We start from the raw sequence: 16,627 nt of genomic DNA on the forward strand, positions 1-16,627 counted from the left end.
ACCCAAGGAAAGGATTTTCAGTCCATGTAAGTCCTCTGGATACTGAGGAGAAATAGGACCATCCAGTGGGCAATTTAGAAGAGGGGGGCTCAACTGCACTGAACGCCCCTCTCTTGCTTAAAACAAGTCCCTGAGCTGCCCTGAGGGGAACATCCACCTCCGTGAACATTTCAGAGGATGCCAAGAGGGAGCTGGAGCTGTTAGAGCAATATCTCTCGTACAAGTTTGGGTGGCTCTAGCTCAGCAGGACACAAGCTTGTTTGTTTGCAGCCTCAGATTTGGGATGTAAATATTTCCTTTGGGAAGGGAAACAGGTCTCCCCTGAATAATTCATGTTTTTTTCCTTAATTACTCAATAATAGGTGCCTGCCCTTCTGTATTGAAATCTTGGATAAAATGCCAACAGTGTGTTATGTCTCTAAATCTCATTTTCAGAAGTAGTTTGAGGCTAAATTTTCAAGGTTATGAAAGCATCTTAAGATAGAGATAGCAATTTTCGAGGCCAGTAATTAAGCTGGGCATCCAATTCCCCAGGAGCACAACCTCTGTAGGCATTTTTGTAAATGTATGTTTTGGCACCTAATGACCTTGGCATCTCTCTCAAGAACAGAGGACTGAGGGAGTTTGGATGACTTCCTGTGGCTAAATTGCAGTGTAAGCTTTTGTTAAATAGGAAATGCAAAAATGGTCTTTTAGCATGTTTATTTGGTTAGCTGCTCACTTATGATATAGCAGAAAAGACAGGTCTTGTAAAAAGCTGAAGTGACAACTGAACCAGTCTTGTCCTTTTTTTTTTTTTTTTAAGAAAAAATATGTTGTGTCCTGTATTTCTTTTATTTCGTTTAAAATTTCCTGTCTGAGGCCATGCTACCAACTCAATATGGTATCATTGAAATATATGTAGTTAAATTAGTTTTACATTATTAATTCCTTAGAAAGTCTGAAATGCAGCTAACAAATACGAGATCTTTTCTGCTTGGTCCTCCCAGCTGCACACCACTCCACTTGCTTTGGCAGATCCCCAGCATGGTTAGGTGTCCTCTCTGCTTTCTGCCCTCAACGTGTTTTCTGGATCAGGGCTTTTGACAAGTAGAGAGGGGGTGAGTGTCATGTTCAAGAGCTCCACTTCATTAAGAAGAAGTTGAAGCAGTGTAAATCAGCATTATTGCACTGACCACGGTAGCGGAATATTTGTTTTGGTTAGTTGAAATTCTGATCTGGTTGAGAATAAAAGATGAAGTTCAGATGAATATTTTAATATGTTAATTGAGGATTTCTTACATAAATTGTCTCATTCTTTAATGAAATAGTGCTTTTGTTTACAGACTTGTGTACATGTATGTACATCTTTATTTTATGGTCAATTAAAATGAATAATAGAAACTAGGATAACTTAATAGAATGATTTAAATAATAGGATGTATCAGAACTTGTGTTGTTTCAGTTTCCATTAGACCGGAGCCTGAGCCCCCCTCCCCCCCCCCGCTCCACTGTAGCCTGATAGCAGCCTTCTGAATGAGCAAATCCTGTCCCCTCTCTCCCTTCTGGGGACAGTCAGTGCACCAGGAGCTTTCTGTCCCCTCTGGTTCAGCGCAGCGAGCTGGCTCAGTCCCAGCAAGAGCATGGCCGAGTCAGCAGGTGCTGAGAGCAGAGTTAATTCTGCTGCCTGGCCTCAGCTCAGGGATCAACATGTTGGATATTATCTATGATACAGACTTGCCCTAAGGCTCGAGTCTTTAAATGTATTTAGGAACTTTAATATGCAAGTAATTCCTGATGGACTTGCCCAAGGTCACAGATGAGGGCTGGGAAGCAGCAAATGCTGTAACCCTTTCTGAAGACACAGGGCATTTATGGGAATTGAAAAGCATATTGGGCACTGCTAGAACTCTGGGAAAAGAAAAATACTTAATCTGGAAAAGTGAACAAGTAATATTCACTATGATTGCCTAGTTTCTGCTGAGCATGTGCTATCCACACCTCCTCCAACTTCTGCTGTTATAAACTTGTAGTTCATCACTTAGGAGTAAACTAAAGAACACAAATTATTTACAGAAATTATAAGATGAATGTGCATAACAAATATATTTGGTTAAATGATAATCTGCTTGCAGATAATTCACAAAGAGGGAAAAATGTGACGCTTTATTTATGACAAGTCATTCACCACTGCAAAGTATTGTTGGTATTTACAGAGCTGTGTCCAAACTTTTAAAATATTTCAAGAGAGTGAGCCTCCCTACGACATGAGAACATCGTATAGCATAGTCAGTGTTTGGTGTAAAAGTTTACTAAGAGATTGTTTAACATGAAAGTATAGCTCAAGGAAATCAGCCTGCAATCTACATTGCTATTGGATTTTCCTTATGTACATTTCAGATCCAATTAGTGCTGCCTTGTGAATTTTAACTTGTACATAGAAACTAGGGAAAAGCAAGAGAAATGATAAAAATAATTGTTTTCTAGGCTCTTATCTCAAAAGACCCTTTCACAAACATCAGTTTTTGCAATAGGCTTTCATGGTGCCCGGATAAACAGCAGCAGTTCCTGGTACTTGAATTCCCATTGTGCTACTTGACAGCTATCAGTCAACCCCTGCTGAAATGTACTTCTTTGTCATAAGCATTTTATGGAAAATAAAAATAAAATAAAAAGGAGCCCACTCACATGACCTCCATGGGCTTCCTTAGCATAATGAAAGTAGCACTTCTAGAGGGAATTTAAAAAAAAAAAAAATCTACAGGGAGTAGAGAAGCCACTGCTTCATCTGCAATTCAAATCTGAGGGGGACACCTAAAAGATGCGTACCAAGAGAGTGGCTTCTTGTCTGGGCACTTCCCTTTCTTACTGTATGAATTAATCTTGATTAAGGTGTCTATGGCTTTGGTCTCTACTTGACTTCATATTTCTGGGAAGTTTCCTTAGCAGACATTCCTTGACTCAGCAATTATGATATACTTGCATAATTCAGTTAATGTTATCTAGATTTTCAGAATTAATATTGCAGCACAGATGTTGTATACATTTTTTTATCACTAGTTAAGACAACATCAATAATGCAGTAGACACAATAGTGAATGATATCAAAGCCTTGTACAGGCTCGTGAGGCTAAATTTCACCTTGTGTGAATTGGTGTGTAGTGAGGTTGGGGTGGGTTTTAGGCTTTAAATACATTGACTGTGACTTTTTATATTGTACTGAATAAGGAGCTATGCTGATTTTTCCCAGCCAGAAAGTCTAACCCCAGTGCTTTGAAATTGCTTTTCTGACTTCTTACAAGTTTCAAAGGGGAAAATAAAATAAAATAAAACAACTATGATGAGAGACCTAGCTTTGAAAATGTAGCAGGATTCCTTTCCTGTGGTAGCTAGGGAACGGGCTTGAAAGTTAAGCTCATCCATATATATATATGTATATGTACATATGTATTTTTGAAGCTTTTAAATAAACATTCACAAATACACATATATTTGCAGGTGTATTACATAAACAAAAATAATTAATTTATGCTAAATCTTATACAATTCTTAAATGAAGAACCAAAGTTTTCTTCCTTGCAAAAGATGCAATTTGGATAGCATGCCAAGCAAAACGGTAGTTTGTCTGCCAAAGTACTGGGGTTTTTGCCTCTTTAAGAAAGTTAAATATAACTGATTTCAGAAGATGTTTAACGAAAATGCTTGCTTTCTTTCACACTGGCGCTGCTTATTTTTGTCAAACGCTGGCTGGTTTATTAAATATCACTAAATGATATTTACAAGTTTGCAATGTTCCCACGGACCAGGTGCAAAGATTCTTATGTTTCTATCTATCTATAGGTTACACACATATATATATATATATATATATATATTCTTGATTATACATAATCAAAAGGATAAATTAATGGCAAATTCCCACCTACCCATCATCAGGAATGTTACTGCATAAATTTAATTTCATTTTATATCTTTTCAGTGTAATGTTCAGGGAAATGGATCAGACTGTACAGCCCAAAAGACTGAATATCAAGCAGTTGTCTATGACACTTTCCACCAGGTAGAGGTTTGAATACCTCTCTCATCATCCCTTGATTTTTGCCAGAAACTTCACCTCAATTCCCTTGCAAATCCCACAGCTGCTGGTGTTTGAATTTCCTTCTCTCTGCATCCCTGGCCATCTGGAAGAGCCCATGTGTCTATGGGCTTTTACTCTCCATCTATGTTAAAATATCAGCCATAAATATCTTCTTGCCCTTGCCCATGACCCTCCCTATCTACAACCACATTTTAAGTGTTGATTTTGCAATTGGACTGTCTAATTGCTCATAATGTTTTGGCATGTGAGTTACCATCCCAGGTACAGCTCCCAGGTGCCTGAGCAGGGTCATAACCCTGCTAACCTCAGCTTCTGGCCAGAGGGAGGGTTAGCACTGTGCATCCTTTCAATATGGCTACAAGATTTAAGCCACAGATATGGTTTTTTTGTTTTGTTTTGTTTTCAATTATTTGGACGCTTCCTTCTAAGTACATCTGAAGAAAATTGCATTTTCAAGCCAATTCCTTTTGTTGTTTTGAAACATAGACAGTAAATCATTTTAAAATAGTTCTTCCCAAGTTACTTCTCAATTTTCTTGTAAAATTGATATCAGTTTGGTTGCAGCATTGTGTCAAACAAACACTAATCTTAAAACATGTTCAGATGACAAATAGAACAAACATAACCACTAAGTATCTTAGTCCTTACTTCTTCAAAGAATTGTATGGGTCATACTGACTCGCATATCATTCTGGGCTGCCCAAGTTCATAGTACACATGTAGGACTTTACCTGCTTTTTTTTTTTTTTTTTTTTCCCCCAAGGTTACTATACATTATGGGATGCCTTATTGTGTTCACTGCCACCTCAGAATACCTTAGAGCACGTCACTAGACATTTTGTAAGGTCTGTGTCAAATTGTTTGGCTTAATTCCAAGGAGTTCTGGATGATCCAAGGAACACTGTGTTCTCTGAAGCTATCAGGTTCACCACATCAGTGGAAAATTCTTAATTCTTGCATGAAAATGGAGTTCAATTCTTGCATGAAAATGGAGTTCATGTATCAAATGCTGAAGGTAAATTTATGACAGTGATTCTAATTCAAGCCACATTCTTGAGTTCAGTCTATCTAAGCACAAAGAAAGACCATTTGATTGATAGAAAAAATGTGTGATATACCTGTCTCTAGGGTGCCATCTTTTCCCATTGTCCCTTTGAGCTCTTGGTTCTGACACAATTGAAAACAAAGGGTCAGGTTACTGCTCAAACTGGAATGATTTTATGCCACTTACTAATGCTGTTTCCTTGTAGGCCAGCCAGAAAGATGGAAGAGTTTGACATGCTTTTATGCCTGTTGAAATTGGGTATTGAAGACAATATTAGCATGCACATATTTGTTCCATCTCTTTCTTCTGATGGGCAGCTAACACATTCTAAAATTAGTCTGATGCAGTTTTCTCACAGAGTAAGAATATGCTTATTTGAAAGATTTCTTACCTTTATTTTTGACATAAAATCTGATCAGTATCTTAGATTTAATTACGAGTAGACAGTTTATTGATAAACAAATGCTTGAACTGCCAATGCTTTAACTACCTGCTATTTTGACATTTTCTTGTAATTGGTGTTGGTGAGATCTAAAAATTAGCAAGATGGAATCATCTGATACAAACAGAATACACTGACTCTTGAGATATCCAAGTGGAATGGAAATATATCTGCAAACATTTTCCGGTATTTTTCGATAATCATTTCAGGCGGGTGTTTGTGTTTCAGAAACTGCAATTTATTCTGCATAGCTCCTTTCATCCAGAAGAAATGGACTACAAGGTGTTTTATAGACTGTGGTAATTTAACTTACAGCGGTAATATAGGCACAACATGGCAAACAGACCTTCTAACTGGCAGAGCACTTAATTCACGCTGAACATTAAGCACCTCAGTAGTCTCATGATGAAATCCACTTTGAGACTGCTGACAAGCCGTTTTAATGTTAATCACATGCTTACGTCTTTTGCCATATCAAGGACTTAATTTACCAACACTCGAGCAGTATGCAGCAAAAGAGAGAAGAAAATAGAGAAGACTGTAAGAAACCATTTCCAGATAGAAAGCACTAAACTTCAAAAGTTGCTGAAATTGTCACAGTCTCAGAAATGTTACTGACACTTGACTTATGCCAAGATATTTTTTTCTGCAAAACTAAAAAAAAAAAAAAAAAAAGTGGAAGAGGCAAACAAGGGAAAAGCAAAAGTTTAACCCTTCCCTTCTGATCTATTCAGTGCCGAGTTTGGTTCCATTTGGCTTTGTCAAGAGTGCTGATAAGAACAAGATCTTGCTCGCTCATCCCTTTATGGTAAGCAGTTGCTCTTGTGACATCAGTGTGCAGAATCCAAATATTTCTGAGCTCACTCTGAATAGTCACATCCCAGCTGTTTGGAAGGAAGTTCTCTAAAATACATTCTCATTTAATATAGGTGAGAAAATTTGTCCATCAGTAAGTCTGTAGAGCTGATGATCAAACTTTCACATTGGGTTTAAGGCTCTGGAGAACAAATGAAAGTAAATAAGGTGAATTAGTATCAGATTTGATCCTTCTAGAATCACATAATTGAAAGATTTCAGGCAATGTGTGAGATTTGTTCAAGATCTGCTGTGAAATTTCTGAATCCTTAAAGATTTCAGTGGTGGAAAAGTTAGGGTTCTGTTCTTGTATGTTCTTCTATTATATGTCTAATGGGCATTTTGTAGATTTTTTCCTATCTAGACCAAGGATATCATACTTAATTTCAGAGATATGAATTCAGTAGGTTTGTCAGTTGAGTTTAATGGTTTCGGCAGTTTCTTCCTTGTTTCTTTTTTAATGTAAATACATAACATTTTAAAAATACATAGATTAATCTGTTGGGATGAAAAAAAATGTATTATCATTGTTAATACAAGCACAATCTAAACAAAGAATCACAGAAAATGAAATAAAAGATATGTGCTGACTATGCTGACAGCAATAAAACTTTTGCAGAACATGTTGAAACTTCTGTGACTAGAACTATTTTATTGCAGCTGGAAAGAACAAAAACTGTGAAAACTAATCATTAGAGACAATAAAAACAGTGTTTTTTTCTCCACATAGGTAAATCACATTTTGAGAGGGAACAGATAAACTAATGCTACACAGCCAGCTGTAAATAAACCATCCATCCCAAGGATGAAATATATACTTTCTTCAGTCATAATCCTAAACCTCCATCAAAGATCTAATTTCCTTCCTTTAGCAAGGAGAAAATACAAGACTTTATCAAACAGTAATCCTTTTAACAGAAATGCCAATTAAAACTACCCTTTTCTTTCTACTGTATAGACTCTTACCATCTGTCTTGCAGCTCAGTACTGTAAATAAGAAGGAAAATAAGAGGATTCACAGTTTATTATAGCTTTAACTGTAGGAAACAAAATTTGAGCATTCCCTTGATGTCAACAAATATCTCTCTTGGCACCCAGTGAAAACATGATTGTACTCTTGCACTTCTGCTTGAATTAATGAGATTGAGTTTAGTGCTAGGGGTGCAGGGCTGGGAGCCAGGGGCTTGTAACCTATAATCCAGGGCTGGAGAGGCTTTTGTTCACCAAGGGTGAACAAACCTTTGAAATGCCTTTGGCAGACCACACAGCAATGCCTAACCAGAGTGGCAGTCGGCATGGAGAATGCACTAGGAACGCTGTGGAAGAGGAGACTGCAAATTGCAATGTGGCTAGAAGCTCACCATGGAGTTATTAACAGCACTTTGCACCATCAATTAAAACGTGCTTGGGAACAAATCAGCAATTTCTGATGAGCTGTCTAAACGCCACAATGTCTTATTTGGAGAAAGGATGTCTTTCCAGGGTATCACAGATAGAAGCCTTCTGCACTTTTCTACAGAGTTGTGGGTTGAGTCAGAGCAAGCTCCTGGATCCCATTTTGAAGTAATATCTCTGCCTCTCTCTTCTTTCTTCATTGTGCCTATCTCAACTGTTCAAAAATGGAAAATATGACAACCAAGCTCATCTAAATGGAGACCAGTTTAAAAATGAAATGAGAGTTGTTACCTCTCAAATCTGCAAGATATTTTCAGAATAATGCCGTGATAATAATGCAACACTTTAAGTTGCTCAAGCCCTCCATTCTTTCGTATATATGCCTGTTTTAAGTATTCCGTGGCCCCTTTTATTTTTTGAAAGTGATTCATAAGTTTATTCACATGTCCTCTGGGACTTAGGTCCTGATAGGTCCTGACAAGCTTTTTCTCTTTTGGCAACAACCTGATCAGCTGGGCAGGAGGAATCTGTCTGTGTGCAGAAAAGCTGCAAGACTCCGAATTTGGGTGAACTGTAAATTGTTGCTAAAAATGGCACAAGAAAATGCAGTTTTGGGTCCAGATATTTATTTTTCATCCTCTTTATTAGTTCTGTCTCTCAGAACTGTCCTTGCTGCCTGGCAGTGGTAGGCTGTATTTTATGGTATGGTGTGGAAGCAGGTATGGTGGGAAGGACTCTACGGGTGGCCCATGGTTAGGTTGTGACATTGGTGTTGGTTTTGATGGGTTTATCCTGCAGACCCGCTGTGGTATGAAGTAGTTTATTCCAGAACAGAAAGTATGTGTTGCAGCATGCACTAGACTGAATGCAACAAGAGATGTCCACCCCAATGCCTTTATTCTGGACATAATTAATCATGTGCTTAGTGTTAAAAATCATAACAAAATTACTTTTTTTTTTTTTCTTGAATTTTCCCTTTTCTTTCAGCTTTATCTCTGCTGGTCTCTTAGCTTCACAGATTATTAATTCTGCTTCAGATATTCCTTGTGTAGGCCTAACCAAATGTTTCTGCAAATTCCTTGTAAGCCAATACCTTCTCTTCTGGGACTGGAGTGGCAATGCCTTAACTCCCCTTTGCATTCAGGAAGTACACCGAACGGCTTGCTGCCAGCCTACTTCCTATCCTTTTAATAACTCCTTTAACTCTCCCATCTCCAGTTTGATAGCTTGAGTTTTATTGCAAAGTGAGCATTCCTCTTAAAGATAATGACACCCTTTGGTTTCTAAGTACCTAATAAATTGGTCCCAAAGTGTCTTATGACTGACTTGTTGAAACATCCACCCCATTCGTTGTGCAGCTTCTCTCTTGTAAAAAGATCTTTACCCACTTTGTGGCAGTGATGGAGTTTCCGTGTAGCACTGGTGATCATGTCGTTATTGATTAATAATCTGCACATCTGTGATGCTGGGATGCGTTTGCTGCTGTGTGTACACATCCAGACCTCCAGTCAAGGTGTATACTTAACAAAGACAGAAATGTTATTAATGGAAAAGACATTATGTGCAACATAAAAATTACTGCTTTCTTTGTTGCGTTTTCTTGTCTAAAAAATTCTAGGTAATAGGAGACGATTAAGATAAGCTATTCAACACAGGAGGCAATGTGTTGGAAGAAATTAGTCCTATTTATTACATCATACTTGCTTTTCCACTACAGCAGGCCAAATCCTACTATAAGCCTGAGGAATATCATCTGTTTTTCAGACAAAACCAGTCAGATCCGTATTCTGGTTTAATTGTGCTGCCTTGGAAGCATTATGGTGTATAAGGATCCATGTCATATATAACCCCAGGTGGCAATAAACATTAGGATGTTCTAAGCCAGGATTCATGAATATGTGTAACTAAAGGTAACAAAAGCTTTCTTATATTTATCTCTGGAGAATACAAAGGACAGCAGCTCCTTTTCCAGTAATGTGTACTTCTTGGGAGCAGTAGCCATTTGCGTAAAATGTGAACCAGAATGGCCCCATGATGAAATATCCTAGAGGGAATTAAAAGGATGTACATCTTTCCTATGGAAAATTTAAGCCAACTCAGAAAAAGTGAAAAGAGCAGGTAGTGCCATCTAAATACTTGTATACGACACGTAGGTTTTGATGCCATAAGGTTTTCATATTACTCTGAGAGGAGGGTGCCTGTTCTGGTGAGAAATGCTACTGTCTTTTTGGCAAATATCACATCGATTGGCACTCTGCATAAATGGTAATTAATTAGAATAATTTACTATATAATGAGGAAAGTGGCTTTCTTGTGAACCTCTGCATAATGAATATAAGTAATGCCACACTGAGGTTTTTGTCATTTTTCCCCGGTATCCCTTTCTGAATATTTTTCTCTGAGTGATCCACTTGGCCTGTCATTCATGTGCCTTTTGAAATAAAACAATCCTCCTTATGCGAACACTCAGTGTAATTACTAAGGCCACTGCTTAAATAACTCTGCTGGAGTCACTCCATCTGTGAACTGCGTGAGCCTACGTCAAATAATTCACTACCCGTGTAAAAGAAAGGGAGATACATACAGGAAAATTGCGGATAACCCCAGGGCTTAGTGGTAGTGCTACAATAAAACAGAAGATATTCTGAAGGTGACCTTGTGGATGTTCATTTCTTACTCTTGTCAACAGTGGACTACGATGACAAGGCAGGCAGAAAGTAGTAATGAGACAGTTTGATTGATCAGTGAATGTCAAATTAATTCAGTGGGAAGCTTGCCAGAACAAAACACAAAACTGCATGGTGCAATAAATAGGAGAGTGGATTTGATGCTTTGGTTAGAACAATGCTCTGAAACCATTGAAAAGATGGCTCGGGCATGGAAAGGTAGAAAAAAATATATTCCATAATGAATTACTTGTCATTCAAAACAAATTTGGTTTTACAACAGGAGATAAAAGCTATACGCAAATCTTGGCAGCTTTGCCAAAAGGAGAAGCAATACATTAGAAAAATGATAGTGGGGCGGATGACGAATATTCATTTATCTTTAGGCAATCTGCAAATTCAGCCTCTTAGATTAAAATCAAAGGCACCAGTCTGAAGAACTCAGTAATTTAAAACGTGAAGGAAAAAAGCCTGTTTTTCTACTTTATTTTATATGTACAAGCACGTATCTCTTTATGGAGCTTCTTCAGAATCCATCTTGAGAAAATTGGTCTATTAAATATATTTATTTGGATTTGATTGCAATCATTTATGAAATGTTTATGGTCTGCTGTATACACAGAGGGAAACCCTGGCCTACTGAGTCAGTGGCAAACTCTGCCTGACTTCAGCAGGTGCTGGGTATCACTGCTGCACGTACCAAGAAAAATTATTCCTCCCGAAACAAGGTTTTTATCTGATAATCAAATATAGTGGTTATTTCTAAGCTTAAAAAACCATTCACATAACTTATGCCTCTAAATAGTATGTTGCTACTGTTGTGAAGCTCTCTCCCTGCCAATGTGGCTGCACATCTAGAAAGGTTTCTTGCTCCTGAATGTGGTGGTTTTGGTGTAGCAGGGGTGGGAAGAAGGGAAGTGGCAGGCTTGGGGAAAGGACAGGGCACCAAGAGGTGGGAACAGCTCTGATGTAGCCTTGTCAGCTGGATCAACCTATACTGCTCTTCCCAGAGCTGTTTCCTGTGGTTGCCCATGCTGTTGGCAGAAGCTGTCTTTGCAACCCTGTTTTTTTTTTTGTTTGTTTATTTGTGTTTTGTTGTTGTAGTTTTTTTAAGAAAAAGAAAAAATCTGGAACAATAAATGTGGAGTCTACACCATAGAAATGTCACCACAGAAGTTTTATCAGCTACCAGCAGTCAGTAATTACAGAGCTGCATGTTGCTAAATGTCCCCTTTTACATTAGGGAAAAAAATAAAAAAGGAAAAAAAAAAAAAGGAAAAAAAAAAGAGTAGCATTGTCCTACATAGACTGCGAAGTTACTTGTATCAACTTTGTGATGCGAACATACGGCATGAAGTGGGAATTTGCTAACTTCACACAGCATGGGTATTTATGCTACAATTGCAAGACCTAGTTTTATCAACCTAGAAGATATCTAACTGGGTTTCGTTATCAGTCCTCTAAGCACATGCCATTCTGCTGGATGTAGAATTTTCTTCCAGGTGTAATGTCGATGTTGAAAACGCCGAGAGAGTTATGATAACTGTAGTTAGTTCAATTGTTCGGTGTCTCCTAGGAATATTCATTCCATCACCCATGTAAATTAATTTCCTTTGGCCATTCTGTGTTCCACTTGTGTTAATTTTCTATGAATATTTCTGCAAAATGGTTTTATCAATACAAACATTCATAGAATGACTGCGTCTAAGGCAAGGCGTATTTGCAAGGGCTACAGTCCTAGGACCTGGTTCCTGTGGACTTTCCCCACAGGCAGTGCTGGGCAAACGCGTGATGCCAGCACACTTTCTAACCCAACACCAGCACTGCTGCAAGCACATCTCAGTTCCACAGCACGGATTGGGTGATGAGTAGAAAAGACATGAGAATTTTGCCTCCAACTTCAGTGGGAAACAGATCGAGCCCAAGGTGTTGTCTTTTTATGCATTTATCTGCAATGATTAATTTTTCAGGGAGTCGGGGACAGCCAGCTGCCACTAAGCTATCTGTTCCTAGGCTCCAACTGCTCAATAACTTCCCAGCTGGAGAAGCCTTTGTCCCCACCTCATCTCTTTTTTTGGTTGCTCACATTATCGCTTGATAAATATCTCATGACACAATGCTCTGTTTTACCCAGACCTGCACCTCAGAGACCTCCCTGCAGCTTCTGCCATCCCAACCCCAGGAATGTAACGCATCAATAAAAAAATTGACAGCTTGATGTGACATGAAGAGAGACCTAAAATACTCTTGATACTGCACATTAGGTACATTTCAAACCTTCACAGGCTGTGGGTTTAATGGCTTGCTACAGTTCTACTGAAAAACTTTACTTTTTTTTCAATTGTGTAGAAATTTGTCATAAACAGAGGAACAATTAGATGCACAGCAGAGTCACTTGATCCGTTCTGTATAGTTATATGATGCTTATTCTCAGCTCATTATTTTCCTGCTCCTGTAAGTGTATTAAAATACTTTTTGGGACACTACCTGTCCTTGATGAAAAATACTATTGATTTCCATGGAGATCATCACGCCCTGTAGGTGCAGTGAAACGCCTTACAGGAGACAAACTCCAATGTGAAAGTTGAGACACTCAGTTTGAATTCCCTGAGTTACACAGCCTTCTTGCCCTAAAACTGGAGTAAGGAAAGAGCTGAGCAGGAATCACTCAGAGGAGCTTCCAATTTTTTTCCACTACCGGAAAGCTCCTGAGTCATGGAGATGCCTGAGCAAAGCACTTAAAATGTGTATTCTCTGCAAAGGGCCACAATTTGAAAGTCATATGTGCAACTTCACAGTCCATCTTTTCTTCAGGAACAGACATTTGCACATTGAGAAATCTCAAATGCAGGAATGGTCTCTTGGTTTTAGTGATACAGATTTCTTACAAGTGCAAGGAAAAGCACAATCACGCATTTCAAGAATTATCCCATTTCAAAGATTTGAACTGAAAGATGATCCTTTAGAGCTTCTGATTTTTTTAACCTTCGAGGCAAGAAACACATTGCTTTTCAAAGCAATTGTCTTGTTGGTCTAAGCTTGCTCCTCTTGAAGTCTGCCGTTGACTTCAGTGGGGAGGATCTCAGGTCCAGCCAAAACTTTGAAATTCCATGTATTCTTTCTTGGAATATTAACAAGTAGCTTTTTTTGCCACTGTGCTAATGCTATTTAACTCTCCAGTTCATTTAAAATTATAGCCTCCCCTAATATTTATTGTACTTGTGGAAAATGTGTACTTGATCTTCATTTCCTAGTAACGTCATTATGTTAAAATGATAACATTTTGATTTTCCAGCTGATGTACATTTCTCTGTAACGAAGTACTTGAATGCATAGGCAGTCCTTTGAACTTTAAAGAAGTATCATAGGACTGGGATTAACGTAAATGTAGTTTTAAAAGCCTCTCTTATCTTTAAACAATTCGCGCACACACACAAAAAAAAAAAATCAAGTGTAAAGCGTTCTATTGATTAAAGATTTTTTAGCAGGTTTGAATAGCTTTTCCAAAACAAACAAACAAAAAAAACAAGCAGCTCCCATATCTAAACTTTGTCACATTTCTGTAAGCCTGTGCTGATGTTTCTGACCTGATTTTTATTAATGGTGAAGGAAGGAAAATGTGTGTTTTTTTTTTTCTTTCCCAAAGGAAATGCCAGGTTTTAATGTGGTGAAGAGGACAACCATCATTTGCTGAGCTTTCTGTTGCCATGACTCATTTACTTGTCCTATTCTTCTAGCAATTAGCTTAGATGAGCTCTGTTTCTGCCAGGTGGCGTTCCCAGAGCATCTGAGGGGAATCCTGGTGCTTCCCATTTGCATCAGCTGAAACGAGAGGTCCCGGGTCACTTCTGAACACAGATGTTGGCATCGCACCCCACTGTGCAGTCAGCTCCGTGCTCCTCCATGACCCCACTGCTAATTACAGTGCACTCGTCTCAGAGAGGTGGCATCTCAGAAGGGTCACCTATGGGGAGAGAAATGTAAAATGTATGGGAGGAAAACACTACCTGGGCACCCTGACTTTCTAAATAGGTGTGTGGATATGAGAAGAGATTGCTGCAGTGAGGATTTTCCCTTCTTCCTAAAACCCTTTACCATGTTGTGCAGTACAACACACTTTTTTTAAGTGGAGAGAGGGGGAAGGGAGAGGAGCACTAAAGATAAGGATTATAATAAGGGAAGTGGCTAACGCTGGAGCCTGCCAGCATGGCAAGATTGAGGTAGAAGTGCAGAGACTGATTTTTGATGTGGGATAATTTAAGTTAAGACCATGACTATCGCTCACAACTTTACACACTGTAATGAATGCAGGCATGCGGCAAGAACAGTTTGGGAGCATCTGATACATGAAAGTATGAATATGTTATTAGGTACTTTTAATTGCTTGATTTTGGGTGTCTCAGGCTCTTTTTCTCATCATTTTCATTGTTGCTTTTCTTTCTTAAGAAGCTGTAAGCATTCTCCTTAGCTCTACAGGGTGCATTGGACTTGGAAATATTGAAACCAATTGAATTGTTTCTATACTTTATGCTAATAAATGATTTATTTTGTATGACAGCAGCTTTTGTGATGCATCTCCCTAATTAAGCTACTTCAAGCACCCTTCCAAGTGCAGTGAACATTGGCCAAGACTCAAGATCTGCTCGGTGCAGAGGAGGGGTACCAGGGAGCCGATTAGAGGTCTCAGGCTCGCAAGCTCCATCTGCTCCAGCCTTGATTTCAATTAGAGCATCTGAAGGGGCGGCTCCAAGTTGCCCCTGGTTGTTCTGTGGCCTCGGAGACACTCAGCTAGCTAGGAACTGAGGAAACGGAGATTTTTACTTGTTATAATCATTGCAACTGGGCACGTGACAGCGAAATGTGTCCCCAGCTGGGGCCGTACCCTGCCCAGATGTGCTCTGTTAATGGTTGGGTTGAGGGGGAAGAAAATGTGGCCCTCTTAATATATTCTGACTTTGCCATCGTATGTCTTCTGCCAGCAATGTCTGTCAGTCCCCGAATGCTTTTAAGAAAGGATACTGTTCTCACCAGGCCTCCATGCTTACACTAATTACGAATGGTATGAAAATTTAGTCACAATACCACAGAAGTTTCCTTGGGACGTGGTTCTCAAAGAATTCTTTCATAAAAAGCAAGGAGGAAAAATGTGATAGCTTCACTGAATTCAAACTGAGAGTTTTCATGTGTTGATATTCTTGGTATATTTCTGTCAAAACCATAAGTTCAGCTGTAACTATTTTTTGCCAAAAAAATATTCGAGCTGCAATGCTGGGGAGACAGATACCAATCTTGGGTCTGGGAGAAGATGCATTTATTGAACAAATGCTCATACAAATTATTCACAGTTCTAAATACGGTCAGTATCTGCAAAACCACATTAACTTAAAGGGAATCTATTGCCTTGCTGAAGTGGAATCAAGAGGTAGGGGGTGCCCTTTTGTAGCACATTCACTGACATTTGAAACATTTAAATTCATCTACAAAGAATTCTTGCCAAAAGTGGGGTTGTACTTGAGCAGCTCTGAGAATAAATTACAAAATTGTAAAATTACTAAAAGAATATCTTCCTACAGTATGAGTCAAGGACAAGCCTGAAGTTACAGAGAATTGAAACAGAATTTTCTTTAAATTATACTGCTGGGCTACTTAAGAAGTTCTACAGATGTGAGAGAAAATAACTCCTTGTGCTTGATACCTGCCATTTCTGAGATGGCTGGTGCATGCTTTTGTTGTGAATGTTTATGTTTTTATGACTTGTGAGGGGATTCAGAACTTTGATCTAATTGAATAAAATAAAATCATAGCGGGAACGCTCGAGGAAGGTGCAGGGAGGACACCGGAGAGCTTTGCCAGCAGCAGTCTGCCGGTGACTGTCCCTGCACTGTCTGCACAAAGAGCAGCTTCACTGGCATGGAAACTTTCAAACAAATGGCTCTTTCTGATCTCCAGAAGTCGTCTTTTGGATAGGACTCCCAAGTGTCTTTCAGTAGATTTCCCCAACAGATTGAAGCAGAAACATCTAGGTGTCTCATGGTATTTATTCTCTAAATACTGACAGATTATCTTTGCCAGAGACACGTTACACCAGACCTTGAAAAAAACAGCATACATCAAAATGTTCTTTTCCTCACTTTTTTTTTTCATTG

General features: G+C 38.7%; 1 protein-coding gene and 1 long non-coding RNA gene across 4 annotated transcripts in view; both read left to right on the plus strand.

Annotated features, from left to right (window-relative positions):
• The window catches only part of TAFA1 (TAFA chemokine like family member 1), a 220,414-nt gene that overhangs the window by 97,023 nt on the left and 106,764 nt on the right, over positions 1 to 16,627 (plus strand). The gene's annotated exons all lie outside the window — the stretch shown is intronic.
• Positions 78 to 8,260, plus strand: LOC118173162. Its single transcript, XR_004754067.1, has 3 exons — positions 78 to 1,929; positions 6,825 to 6,827; positions 8,250 to 8,260. It is a non-coding gene; the product is annotated as an uncharacterized LOC118173162 (long non-coding RNA).

This window comes from Oxyura jamaicensis, chromosome 12, assembly GCF_011077185.1.
Source record: "Oxyura jamaicensis isolate SHBP4307 breed ruddy duck chromosome 12, BPBGC_Ojam_1.0, whole genome shotgun sequence".
NCBI classification, from domain to species: domain Eukaryota; kingdom Metazoa; phylum Chordata; class Aves; order Anseriformes; family Anatidae; genus Oxyura; species Oxyura jamaicensis.